The 12,863-nt window shown below is 43.0% G+C and overlaps 1 long non-coding RNA gene across 2 annotated transcripts in view; it reads right to left on the bottom strand.

The window, feature by feature from the left end:
* Positions 1-1,439: 1,439 nt before the first annotated feature.
* LOC138288558 (uncharacterized) overlaps positions 1,440-12,863 on the bottom strand; it is a 173,749-nt gene continuing 162,325 nt past the window's right edge. For both annotated transcript variants that reach the window (XR_011202457.1, XR_011202456.1), the window contains 3 exons: positions 5,193-5,284; positions 4,280-4,378; positions 1,440-1,953 (listed from right to left, as the gene is read on the bottom strand). This is a non-coding gene — a long non-coding RNA (uncharacterized lncRNA). The remainder of the gene's footprint in view (positions 1,954-4,279; positions 4,379-5,192; positions 5,285-12,863) is intronic.

Below are 12,863 nucleotides of genomic sequence, written 5' to 3' on the forward strand. Positions count from 1 at the left end.
ATGCAGCCACTTCTCTGTGATTGTTGGTTGTTGTAATTGCTCTCACTTAATTGATCGCAATCCTCTCATAAAATGAATGATTGCAAAGGACTTTGCTCTTGCTCTGCCTCCTCTGTGTCTTCTTGGTACACTACTCCTCATAAAGCTTACCTTCCATTCTATCCTTCTTTATTCTACAATATCATCATAATCATTTCTGTTTTACAATCCGCAGGCCTTCTCTTCTCCTGCACCATAACATTCATGCTTACCTTATCGGACAGCTTCAGGTAGGCACTCAAGAAGATTGAGGGGCAATCCCAGAACAATGCACATGTACCACCCAATTTGACAATATAGACTAGTATAATTTTTCCTTCAATAATCTTTTTAAAGAACTTTGGCCCATAGATATACTTTTTTTGCGCTGCATTTACATCATTTTTTGACTGAAAAGCAGCGCAAACTTACAAAATACAATTGTATTTTGTAAATTTGCTTTGCTTTTGCGTCAAAAAATGACGCAAATGCAGCCCTGAAAAAGTAGAAACATGGGCCTTTGTGTGTTAGTTTCACCCCAACAATAATTATATTTATTATTTTGCAAACATAGGTGACAGAACATTTTTAGATATCTAATAACTTGGGTCTCTCTGGGGCTGAAGGAATGTGAAGTTAACTGTGTCATAGATACTAATTTATTTTTTCTACTCCTCCCACAACAGGCTGCTGATCATTGTCCAGATAAATATTTTTTTTTATAGAGTTTGGCTTTTTGTTACACCATTCCCTAAATCCCTTTACCATCGTTTCATCATATCCCTAGCCCTCTTCCCACGGGCTGTGTGATTTATTGTGGAGTTACTTAATTATTTACACCATTGATTATTCACACACTTGGTGGGGCGGATGTGGTGGAAGCAAAGCAATCAGTGGGCAGCATCTTCATTTGAGTTCACCTAGATGGAGAGGGACCACGCTTCTGATTACTTCACTGTTAGTGCGCTAGCATGCTACTACTACACCACCATGGCACCTTGAGAAACCATGCAGAACTTGCTTCATCTATTCAGGTAAGAGAACTACGGAGCATTGTTGTACTTTTAGTTTAGACAATATAATAGGCACTGGCAAATCTCTCCCCCCACTTCTTATGGATCAAATATAGTTGCAGAATACAGGGTAGAGACTAGGAGAGGATGATGGAAGGACAAGGATACCTAGCCGCATAATTAATTGTTATACACCATCAGCAGATTTTAAAACATGCTGCACTAAGAGGAATACACTATCAGCAGATTTTAAAACTCACTTTGCTAAAAGGCAGCAGTGCGAAGTAAAACACCTCAAAAAGATTTTAGGAATAAATAACAATAGATAAATATTTATTAACCCGCCCCTAACAACAACAATAGAAAACCACCTTTTCCACCCACAACTGGCCCACCCCTATCCCCAAACAAATCTCCCTTTCCCAACCCATGTCCAAAAGAACTGTATGTCCAATTGTCCATTAATAAAAAAAACAAAGTGCAAAAGTCCTGATCCCAAAAACCCATTTCCACCCTCTCCAACCACAACAAGTTCCACCGACCAAAATAAACATATAAAATAGGGGGGGGCAGAAGAGGCTACTAATGGTGGTCAGAAGTTGTTTGAGGAGCCTCTCCATGCATATCTGCCTGGTTTCTATTTGTGCAAGCCATCTTAGGGCACGGCGTTGGAAAGCGGTGCCCGAGGGATGGGGCAGCAGTGATGATATGGCAGTGGGCGGCTTCCCTGGAACTGCGGAACTGGTGCTGAGCATTGGCTGGAGGTGCTGGCTGGGGCCCTGAGCATTGGCAGAGACTGATACTGCCGCCTCCTTCCTCCTCAAGGCCCCCAGCCACTGATATTCTGCCCTGATGGCCTCCAGCTTCTGCTGCCGCAGTCGGGCTGCTACTTTCTGCCGTGATGGTGGACCAGCAGAAATAGCTATATCAAGAAATAAAAAAGAGAAATTGTAAACAATGCTCTGAGCAATACACTTATTTAAAATCATGTAGTGACACAGTACACTACATTTGCTGATCACCTCAGGCCATTCAATTTTGAGGTAATTAGAGGCACAGCCATTATGCACTATGGAGTACAAGTATTCTCTCTAAATTATTGAGGCATGCTAGCTCAGCTGGCTCCCTAGTCATGCTCATTACTGTCTGCAGCTGGGGCAGCTGTACAAGAAAATTATCTTACTCCAATGGCCCTGCTCTTCTCCTAAATAAATACCTTTCAATTGTGCCTGGGCTACAAGGCAGAGGAATAGTAAGAATGATACACGCCATGTACTTTAATAAAATCAATCATGCAGACATCCTGTCTGTCATAAGTAAAGGATGGGAAAAGCAGTGTACCGCAGTACAGGCAACGGATTAAGGAATCTGATACATATATATATATATATATATAGATTATATATATAGATTGTATTTGGCATGCTCATCAAAGACTATCCCATCCACGAAAGCTAAGGCACTTACTTAGTCCCACTTTACTCACTGTCCTCATGACCCTACTCCACCACTCTTTGTAATAATTACTTTTTACCCAAAAATACATTTGCTTTGCAGTAAGGAAAGGAATCTTAACTTACTCAACCGCAGGGTAAAGTAAAGGGGATTAGGCTGGGTAGGTAGAGTACACGCTTTACTGATCAATTCATCATCATCATCATGTGCCTAAGGTTTGGCTAGTAGTGTGAGTCACTTTGTTTGGCAAATGTTGAAAGGGAAGAATTTGAACAGAGATAAATCCATTATGGAAGCCATAATGAATTATATTTATGTATAACATGGCTAGAAAAATGTGGCCCAAGCAAAGAATGGATTTTTCAAATTATTTGGAAAGCTGGGACACAACTTAAGAAAGATTAAAGGAGTAAAGTACTAGGAAGTGACTGAGTGAGTGGGCACTGGGAGGGAAGGGAAACACACCTTGTTGTTGCATTGCCATGCATTGAAAACTGTTTGACACATTGACTTAAGCAGACACACATTGCACAGCCAGCATTGCAGTGCCGATTCTGCCAAATTGAACCATGCAACTGTTAGGTCATCATGGGTGGCACTGGTGAAAGGCCATAGAGAGGGAAGGAGGTGATGGTTAATGGATGATGGGATACATATTATCTGCCTCACTTGAAAAATACTGTCAGTCAAGGGAATAGTCAGAAATACCACCCAATCCTTTGAATCCAACCTTTGATGAAACCTAGTCCAAGCAAGTAAAGTAGGTGAGAAGAACGTCCCTATCCATAAGAGCTACCTTGTTTCTTCATTCCAAGCATTTATCTATTCATCATTGCAAATGTGTTCTTCTAGTACTCTTATTCTTCATCCTTGGCTTTGATACACTATTTAAGACTTATATTCTCTCATCCAGTCCTTTGCCATTTAAAACCATCCAAATTCCAAACATGACTCTCGACGAACCTTTCACCAACATCCATTTAAACGTAAACGTAGCACTTGTACAGCACACTACTCACCCGTTAGGGTCTCAAGGCACTGTACGCATACTGCTGTGGAACCCCTCCTGGCTTTTTCCTGTGAGTCACCTACTCCTGGGCAACCCCCATGGTCAAGCCAGGCATCCAAGCGCTGTCAGGGCCGTTGTAGAGATTAAGCAAGCTATTGGCAGAGTTACAGAGTGGGACCCATTAATTAGATTAGACACCGAGGCGAGAATTATCAGGTCCAAGGGAATTGAGCCCAAGACCCACCAAGGAAGGAATTGAACCCTGGTACCAGCCCAGATCTCTGCATTAGGGGCTGCTGCTCTAACCATTGTACCACACTTCTCCACTTACCCAATTTACCCAATACCTACCCATGGATCCTTTCACCCATTCACCCATTCATCCATCCAAGAGATCCAACCCACCCAAGGATCCCGTTTACCCATCCAGGCAGGCGTCCTTTCACACATACCCTTTTACCCACATGGGCAGACATCCTTTCATCCATATAACCGTTCATCCATCCTTCACCCACCCATGCATCCTATCACCATCACCCACTTATATGATTATTATGCAACCTTTTGCCCACACATCCTTTAACTCATATTATATTTCACCCATATACACACATATAACTCATCATAGTTTTATGAACCTTAGTCTGCTTGAAATGCAAATAGAAGCCGCCATTAATACTTAACTTCTGCTGTATCTGCCAAAGCATAGTGTTGACGAGTGACTCAACAACACTAGTACAGTGACTATATTACTAATTGTGAATAAGGAAGCAATATGGCTTACCACCGCCCGCCACTACAGTCTCCGAGACACCCCCTTCATTCGCTGCCATGTCTGTGCTGACACTGTCGCTGCTAGCCCCGGCACTGGTTGTTGGTGCGGCTAGAAAAAAACATTACACATTTTAGACGCCAGATACGCCTTCCGCATTGTTTTTTTATAGCAAAATACAACCGTAATAAATCACTATATTTCGGTTACAGACTTATCTTCTATCAAAATATCAGGTGGGCATTTTGTTGGTTGGCAAACTTTTAAAAGCCAGGTAGTCAAGTCAAACAAAAACTTTTCATAATGGAGGACAGTGCTAGCTATTGATGAATCTGAGTTTTTCAAATGAAATAAAAGGGTGCAAGAATTGGTCAATGAAGGGCATATGGTCTTGGTTGGCTAATGCAATGGGCCATCCTCCTCATACTTCGAACCATGGTGTATGGTCATCACCTGCTGGTATACTATAGTAATACATACAGAACATTGGAGGGTCCAAACAATTACATGACCATGTTCAAAAACACTTTTTTTCTTTTTTTTCTGATCGAGCTGGAGAAGAAAACGAAAGCCTTCTTAAGAAACAGGCATAGAATACCCTTACATGGGAAAGCAATTTTCAGTACATTGGTTCTCTGAGCCTTACCACCAGTCCACCAGATATATAAGGGGAGAGGGAAAGCTCACTGACAAAGCAGAAGAAAAGAAGCTACAGAGAGACTAGTACAGTTTGAAGTAAGGAAACTTGAAATATAGAAAATAAGCAAATAAGATAATGCAGGGATAAGAAGAATTTACTAAATAAATCGAAGAGTATGTGGAAAACAATTAGGAGACAGGCACAGTAAAGAGGTAAAAAATAATTCTAATGTGGAGTGGTAAAAGTTAGGGAAATATTAATATTAACAACAACAGGAGGACTCACTGGGCCAGCAGAGCAATCTGCACCGGCACTAGTGGAAGGGGCACCTTCAGCTCTCTCACCCACATGACTAGCCCCCTTCTTGCCCCTGGATGCTGGATGATTTAAGAAAAAAAATAGAAAAGATTAGTGGTACAGTTAATAAATAATCTCTCCAAGAATATTATTTTTTTAAAGGAAAAGGCAAACGCAGTAACATTGAACTTCTCTAATTCAGAGAACCTGTATAATAATACTAGTATCATGGACCATCCTATTCCAAATTTTCTAACCCTATTCCAAATTTACTAAACTACATTTTGGAATTACTAATAAATTGCAATGAATGATTTCTACAGTTATCATCTCATTCTCAATTTCTCAATGCATAGATGGATGCATGCATGCATAACCACACATCACTGGGAAAATGCGTAGCAGTTTGCACTGTACGAGCTACTAAAAATAAAGGCACAGATAAGTGAGAGAAAGTGCTAACTAACTAATACTAATATTAACTATCACTATCTTAAACAGGACAGGGCACAGGAGGAGTTTCTGCATTACTTTTTAATCAGCCCAAACAAGCGCCAACAAGTACAATTAGGTAGCACCAATGTCTAGATGGCGAGATGGTCACATAATATTATATGTGTAACATAAAGCTAAATTACCTGCATGTGAGCAGCATTCTTGCTATTTGGCAAGAAATTATTATCATATAACACAACTAATAATTATTACTCACTGAACCCCACAACCTCTACGCCTAGCAGGTCCAGCAGGTCCATTTCACAGTCCAGGATATCGGCCCACCAGTGTGTTAGCTGTTGCTGGGTGTGCCGGATCCCAGACCTGCGGTGCACAGCACAGAGAACAGTCTCCCAGCATTGCCAGCGCTCCCAGAGGCCACTCCCGGTCCTGCCGCCTGCTGCCAAGGTGGAGGAGAGGTGGTACTGAATATAAAAGACCAATGCAGCCACCTCCACATTTGGAAAAATGGCAAGTGATGCACCACTTCATGGTGGGTCCACCTACAAAGAATGCGGATGCCGGTGGTGGTTGAGGGCCTGGCGCTGCAGCTCCCCTGCTCTGACATGGTACTGGGGACTTGGGGGGAAGAGAGAAGAAAGGAAAAAAGGAAGGAAGGAAAAAAGAAGTAAAGCAAAAACCTTAAAAAGTAAAAAAAGTCTCTGAAAAACACTAAACAATTAGTTAAAAAGGTAAAATATAAAAACACAAAGAGAAAAGGTAATATCATAAATAAAAATTAGGGGAAAATAGTTTTAAAAGTGTGGGATGGGACAGATTGAACAGGGATATAACTAGGCCCCAGCACAATAAAAAAACAAGATGGCCGCGCCCATGTGAACTGCGTGGTGCTGTTCGCGTGAGAATTCCAAGGCGAGGACGTACTTTGCATTGCCAGTGACATTAAAAGTCATGCCAACGGGCTCGGCAAGAAACTCTGTCCGCTAGCAGAACTCCATGTAGTGTAACAGAGTTTTTTTGCAGCTTCGCGTAGTTCCACCTAGCACAACTACACAAACTCTACCCAGGCCTAATCCCAGGAACTTTGTGCTAAAGAGATACATCCATTGATTCCTATAGATTAAGACTAGTTTAATCATTTAAAAAGTAATCTCTTGACTTGTGTATGTTGGATTTTTGTCGTTTTGGTCTTGTTTTACTCAGATAAAAATGTGCTGTTTTTCTGAACTGGTGTGGAGTCCTTTTGTAGTTTTTTCACTGTGTTACTGTGTGTGTGTGTGTGCTCTTAGCTTTGTCACTCCCTTACCCTGACTAGAGTGAGGTTCCCATTTCTAACAGCTGTATATCAATCTTTGCTTGTGATAACCAGACAATCAATAATTATAATCAACACCTTAACTCTTTTTTCATTTTATTGTATCCACCTCCCCCTTGCTGTTCAATGTACTATTGGTGTTGGTCTTGTAAAATGTTACTATTGTTCAATAAATACATAAAAAATAAAAGGCATCAACCTTCTACTCTAAGAAAACAATTCGGAAAGCTAACATTGTTACTATAACAATTTAGATGTTACTGGTACAGCACGGTGTAAGAATTATTGGCACCGTGGGCCAGCTTTAGGGCAGTGTGACTGATGCGGCGACACTAGGCGCTGACCTGAAAGTGGAGCACTGACCACAGGGGGGGCGCTTTGTTTAGTAATAATTTACATTTAAAGGCACCTGCTGCAGAGTTCTTTGTGCCCAGCTTTCAATCAAGAGTTAAAACTTTAGTGATTCATGTTTCTGCTACAGAGAGAAATCTGCGTTTTGTCAAGTGGCAGTTTTGACTCACCATTAAGTAGCTTAGAGGGTTAATATGCCTACTGCAAGAAACAGATCTGTATTTTATGTGGATAGCTGAATGGATTAGCAAAGTCAGTCTTTACCAACACTTTAACACAAATGAAATATATTTGAAAGAGGGGCGATAGAAAGATGAGGGGCACTTTTCAGGGTAGTAGTGAGGAAAACTGAGGAAGAGGTAATGGGGGGTAGTGGTGCAAAAAAAAGATTGCTGCACCGGGTGCCACCAGCACTACACAGGTCCTGATTGGCACCACTGACAAACTCCATAATGTTTTGCGCCCCCTACCCCTGCCACCTCGCCTACCAAAGGGCTGTACTTACAACTGCAAAACAGCACTTTTCCTGCTAATGACTTTGTAAATCGACTGACCCACCTCCCTTAAGGTTGTGCCAGCCCTGGCCACTTTTACATCTCTGGAAGAAAAATATTGCACGCTAGTACTACAAATGTGGCTGTGATATGTGACAAATAAATATGACCTGCATTTGGTTCTGATGAACTACACCTGGCAGCAAATCAGCAACCTGCACTGAAAATGCAATCCACCCCGAAGCTGTAACAGGACTGAAAGAAACCGAGCTCATCCTGCCAGCTTCTGAGCTATCTTCAGACTCTAGGTCCAGGTAGAAGGATCTCTAATTTTCATTGCTAACCTTGTCCTCCTCGGTGGCGGAGAAGGGGATGGGCGCAGAGAGGTCAGCGGCAAACGTGGCCAAGAAAAAAGAAACCACAAATATGGCACCAGAGTGCCAGCTAGCAGTCAGACTCGCAGGCAGAGTCTAGCCATCATCAGGCATAAAAACATAACTGGTTGTTATGTACACAAGGATAATTCAACCAAATCTCTTTGCATTACATCTCCATGCACATGTCATCTGCACTATCCTCACGGTATCCACTCATGCAAGGAACTGAGGACTGCTGTGGGCAGGGGGGCAGACAGAGTTCAAGCTGTCCTGCTCAGCTGTGCCAGCTTACCGCACCTCTGAGTCACATCATCACTGTAACAAAACCTTCTCTGTAGTGAAGGGAGTCAAGAAATACACGTTATGATCTTAGGTCGGCTCTTTGTAAAGAAAAGAGAAATTCTGCAGGAGTAAACTGTGTCCTTGCGTTTTCATTCACCAGGCACGGCGGAAGAGGCAGCACAGAAAAGAGACACTCAAGAGAGTTATTGCCACACCTGAGCTTCTGCTAGACCTGAGCTTGAGAGAGATGTGACTGAGTCTGACACTAGTCTTCTCCTTGCTAGCTTTTTCGATGCACCAGCTGCATGTCTACAAGTATTTCTGTTTCTTTATAGGCCAGTGCTCCAGTCTTTTCAGGTTTTATTGCCAGTAGGGGGCAAGTGGGCACAATTTGCAAGGATAGGCCTAGTAAACTCGGTCATGATGCGTCTTGGTAGCAAATGTGAATGTGACTTCGGGGCTGGGTGGGCGGTATGTTGGCTGAAAGGTGCTCTGGTCCCAGCCCTACCCCGAGGTGCTACACTGGGAGCAAGTTATTTTTCAGGGTGATGGGGCGGTAGGACTCGGCCACACTTTCCTGTAACCCCAAGAATGATATCTGTCTTGCAAGGAAATGCTTATTGCTATGAGTGGTGATGTTGCACAAAAAAGATGATGCACAGAGAGTGTGTATAGCAGTTTGTCTTTCATTTAGTAATCCTACATTACCTGTCCTTGATGAGGTGTTCAATATGTTTATATGTTATTTATGATCATATGAAGAGGGGTATTGCACCACACGAACCGTTGTGGAAGCTGAAGCCAAAAGCTATCATCTCTTTTCTGTTTGTAAATAGACATTGCAAAAAAGTTTTTATATATGTTGTAGAGTGATTTTGCATATGCTGTTTCCGATAAACAGCAAGCTAAGGCCTTTGTTTTAACTCTAATGATTTGGTGTCCATCTTTTCTTATGGGTATGCTTTATATAATGTACACAAGTGTGGGTATGTAAGAAATTTGGGTTGTTGGTTGAGTGGGGTTTTAACAATCCCTGTCAGGGTGAATCAAAAAAGTCACTAAATTAAACTGTGCTTAACCCTCTGGTAGCTTGGCACAAAAGCAGTCAGGCTTAACTTAGAGGTAATGTGTAAAGTATTTATGCAGCACACAAACAGTAATAAAGTGAAAATACAACACAAGAAGAATCCCATGCCAATTTAGAAAAGACTACATGATAATAAATTACTTGACACCAAAGCAACAAATATTCATTCAGTGAAACCGGAACTATGATTTTTTTAATTTTAAGGTAACAACTAGTGCCCAAACGATCAAAGAGCCAATCACAGCCATCTAGTCGTGCAAGACCAGGCCAAAGTAAAAAAATATGGCTGACTGCGATGAAGCGCACGCATGTCAAATATAAGTCATCTGTGAGCACTTTAGCACTGGTTAGCAGAGGTAAAGTGCTCAGAGTCCTAAGGCCAACAGAAATAAATTTAGCAAAGATAAGAAGGGTGAAAGCAAAGAGTTTGGGGGTGACCTTACAGAGAGGGCCAAGTCTATTCAGAGATCACAAGCACTGCAATCAACACGCCCCTTCCCCCACATTCTCAGTGTCAGCCAGGTTATTCAGTGACAATACACACCACAATGGTGCAGCCACAGCCTTCGCATCCAGAAATATCTGTTCAGAAGAGATACCATTCCTATGATGCAATATAATAGTGTTACTCAACAAAGGGACAGAGGGGAATGCACATGCCACGTGTTGTAGCTTGCCAATGGCCATGTCATTGATTTACATGTAGATTGTTGCATCATATTCATGAATATCTGGCATGAAACTGGTCCTCCCTCATCTACAGCAGACACCACTGTAACAAATGTGTACGCATATCTCTTAATTCTTTTACTTTCTGTGAACTACCATTTCTTTTTCTATTGATATGTATGTTCTACATTGCACTACATTGTTGTGGTCCACTGATAGACTTCAATAATGGCTTCTAGTGTATGAGTCTGACCTCCCTAAATATGGTAGGTATCTGCCTGCTTGACTGCGTCCAGTGTCATACTTCTGCTAATGATGCCTGCACACCATTTTTGGAGCATGTTTCTGTTGGACTTAGCCCTTTCTGCAGGTCCATTCCCACACTTTTTTGCCTTCATCCTCCTGTTTTCTGAACCTGCTTTGTTGGCTTCTATGATTCTGCTCATTTTATCACTGCTAACCACTGCTAATGTGCTTGTGCTCTCTCCTTAAAACATGGTAGATTGGCTTATACCCATTTGCCATGTTTAACTTACTTGTAAGTCCCTAGTAAACTGGTACTACCGGTGCCCAAGGCCTGTAAATTAAATGCTACTATTGGGCCTGCAGCTCTGGTTTTGCCACTCACTAAAGTAGCCTCTTTCAACATGTCTTAGGTCTGCCGTTGCTGCCTGGGTATGCAGTTTTAAACTGGCATTTCAACTTGGTGAAAGAAACCTTGTGTCAGGACCAAATCTCCTGTAAGGAAATGCTTCTTTCTGCATGTTCACCCCAACATTTTTGGCCTGATGCTGCTGGTTTTATGACTCTGAGAGTGCACTGAGACCTGCTAACCAGACCTCAGTGCCAGTATTCAAAGTATAGGTCAAATTGGATTTATCAAATTGGCAAAGCCTGACTTACTTATAAGTACCTAGTATATGGTACCCAGCGTACCAAGGGCATGTAAGAAAGGGCGTCCACTCAGGGATACAGCACTGCTTGTGCCACCCTTCATGTGACGAGGTACAAAATTGATCCAAGCCTGCCACCGCAGACTGTAAGGACAGTGTGCTCGCTGTCAGTTCGACTTTGCAATCATAACCTATGGCAAAGCCTCATTGCCCCTTAGCACTATATGTAAGTCCTACGGAGGAAGGCTTAAAGAGCCCTAATGCATGGAGCTAAATTTTGTTTAGCAAGACATGTATATTATGATATGTCTCAACAGCAACACTTCCAAATTGTAATTTTGCTGTGGGTAAACTAGGTAGCCCATTATCAAATACAGGGTTACCGCGTGGCATCACCGCATGGCTAACTTTTGACTGGGGCTACCAAACAAGGTAATGTGAGGTATCAAATTAATTGTAACATTAAATGTGACCTGATGCTCGGGTTGGTATTAATGCCACTATTAATTATAAGTCACTTTTAGAAAAGTGAGCACTCTGCTCAACCAGCTGCCTCACAGAGCCACAAACACACAGACAGCTGTCTGACCACCTGGGAAGACATGTGAATGACTCCCAGGCTCAGGGGGAAAGACAGTGCTGCAGTAGCGAGGAGTCACCTCCTCTGCCAGGATGACCACTCTGGGGATTAGCCTCAGGGCATGCTTCAATGGGAAAGCCTCCTGGCCCAACACCTGAGCAGGATGCCTTTTGTCCTTTCAGTTAGTATGGAGACAGGGCCAGAGGTGGGAAACTAACCCCGAACCAGTTTTACCATAGGCATGTTGTCCCCAGGTAGCCACACCTCTAGGGTGGGCTACCTCCCTCCTCACAGCCGAGGAAGGGTTGTGCCATCTTGGAAGGGGGAAAAATGTGGCATTCTGGGATAGCCAGATGCTACACATCACAGGAACTCATCACTAGGTAGGAGAGGACTGACTAGCCCATTGACTAGTGACCACATGGTCCCTTCAGGGCACTTTCCTGAGATAAATATGGCACCCCTGGCACATTGACCCTCAGTACTTGCTGGATCTGAAAAGAAGATGAGAAAAAGACCAGTCTGCACCTGTTAGGAGTGCACACAAAGAGGCTGTGACAACCAGAGTGACTGCACTTGCTGCAATTTGGGCTAGCAGAGTCTGGACCCTGTTCTGCGTGCCTAGCATGGAAAACACTGATCCTTGGCCCCAGACTGAAGCGGAGACTCCAATGGACAGTTGGCTGGAAACCCAGGACATCACTGGGCACATCAAAGCTGCAGGAGCCCAAGTAGCACCTTTTGCAGCCACCGCAGAAGTCTTGCTGCTATCAGACATCTGGTGCACCTAAGGGCAATTTGGAGATAGCCAAAAGATGCACTCATGTCTGCTGGACACGTGAATATTGGTTGTGTCCGGATTTGTCAACCCAAAGGGACACCAGCCTCCACCAAAGATTTGCACAGTGAACACTGTGTTGCAAAAGTGGAAGGCGTACATTGGCAGCCCTTGGAACCCTGCAAAGAGGACTTTGTGGGACCCCAAACTCCATGGGCAGAGGTGTCCTCACTCACCTGTGGACCGAGAACTCGACCGGACTTCACCCCCATTGACCACACAACATCAGGAGCATCCTTGAGTATCTTTGAGCCTGCATCCTTCAGCATCAGGACCACTCCATTATCGTCTATGGCGGTCATCCTGTAAAGTTTGGA

Source organism: Pleurodeles waltl, chromosome 4_1, assembly GCF_031143425.1.
Source record: "Pleurodeles waltl isolate 20211129_DDA chromosome 4_1, aPleWal1.hap1.20221129, whole genome shotgun sequence".
Classification (NCBI taxonomy): domain Eukaryota; kingdom Metazoa; phylum Chordata; class Amphibia; order Caudata; family Salamandridae; genus Pleurodeles; species Pleurodeles waltl.